This window comes from Emydura macquarii, unplaced genomic scaffold, assembly GCF_026122565.2.
Source record: "Emydura macquarii macquarii isolate MOO-44397 ecotype Brisbane River unplaced genomic scaffold, CSIRO-AGI_Emac_v2 contig_3235, whole genome shotgun sequence".
NCBI lineage: Eukaryota > Metazoa > Chordata > Testudines > Chelidae > Emydura > Emydura macquarii.
In genome coordinates, this window is record NW_027133372.1 from 76,688 (window position 1) to 77,941 (window position 1,254).

At 45.5% G+C, this 1,254-nt stretch overlaps 1 pseudogene; it reads right to left on the reverse strand.

Moving 5' to 3' along the window:
* Positions 1 to 529: 529 nt before the first annotated feature.
* On the reverse strand, positions 530 to 1,254 carry LOC137142608 (mas-related G-protein coupled receptor member H-like; annotated as a pseudogene).

The window sequence follows — 1,254 nt, forward strand, 5'->3', positions numbered from 1 at the left end:
AATTAGCCACTGGAACAATTTACCAGGGATCATGGTGGATTTTCCATCACTGGCAATTTTTAAATCAAGCTTGGATTTTTTTATGAAAGATCTGCTCTAGGAATGATTTTGGAGAAGTTCCCTGGCCTGTTTTACACAGGTGGTCACATTAGATGACCTCAGCGATCCCTTCTGGCCTTGGAATCTATGAATTATAGGGAGAGCAGATTTGCTAAAAGTCCCTCTTTTAATCTAGCAGAGAAAGGAAATTCAGGACTGGGGGTATGTTTCAGCCACCCTGCAAGTAGTAATCAAGGCTGGAGGGGACCAAGGTTGTGTCTTGCTTTATAAGCAGACTGCTGGGTTCAGAGTTCTGAGCCAGAGCTGCACAGCGCACAGACATTCAGGGAACTGCGTGATTGTCTGCTGGCTGGGGTGTCCGGGCTGTGAGTCACAGGAACAGAGCACTTAAGGCAATCAGAGTGACAGGTCAAGCAGTGACAACTCTTGATGGTCTAGGTTGCACCCCAAACCATCCCAGGAAGATACATCACCGGGGAGAGAATAATAAGTATTGGACGCTGAGATGAACAGCAAAGATGAGGAAAAAGAGCAGGAAACAGTGAAGAGCTTTCCTTGCTGACATCTCTGTGAGCTACATCAGACTTTGATGAACAGGATCAGACTGGACAGAACCATGAGGGGAGAGAAAATGAGGAAATTCAGGGTGTACATGGATAGGAGGGAACTGCAACAATTTTCAGTTCCATCAGCAAAACCAAAAGAAGACACTATTCTAGACAGCAAGCAGGAGATAATCCACTGCAAGGCACAGATAACGGCAGACAAGTGGTTTGGGTAGCAGCATCAGTGCCAGATGGGGTAGAGGACTGACAGACCCCTCCCAGTGCTGAAGGCCATCAGCAGACAGAGGTTGGTGCTGGGATATGAACAGGTGAAATGAGTATATTAAGTACAAATCTTCTAAAAGAAAACAAAATGAATATTTGACAGCAACAAGTATGAGGAAACCAAGAAGGCAGATGGTCACCACAAAAGTCAGGGACGTCCAGGTTCAGGATGTAGATAGTGAAGAGGTTCCTCTTAATGCAGACTATTGTTCCCCAAAAGCACAAAGTGGCAGATGAGCAGAGTGACACCATCAATGATTACTAGAGTTAAATCATTTGTTTGGCATCCAGACCCAGTATTTTTGGCCCCATTATCCAGGCTTGGCTTAGCTGGGGTCAGGGATGTTGAAGTCTGCTCATTCAT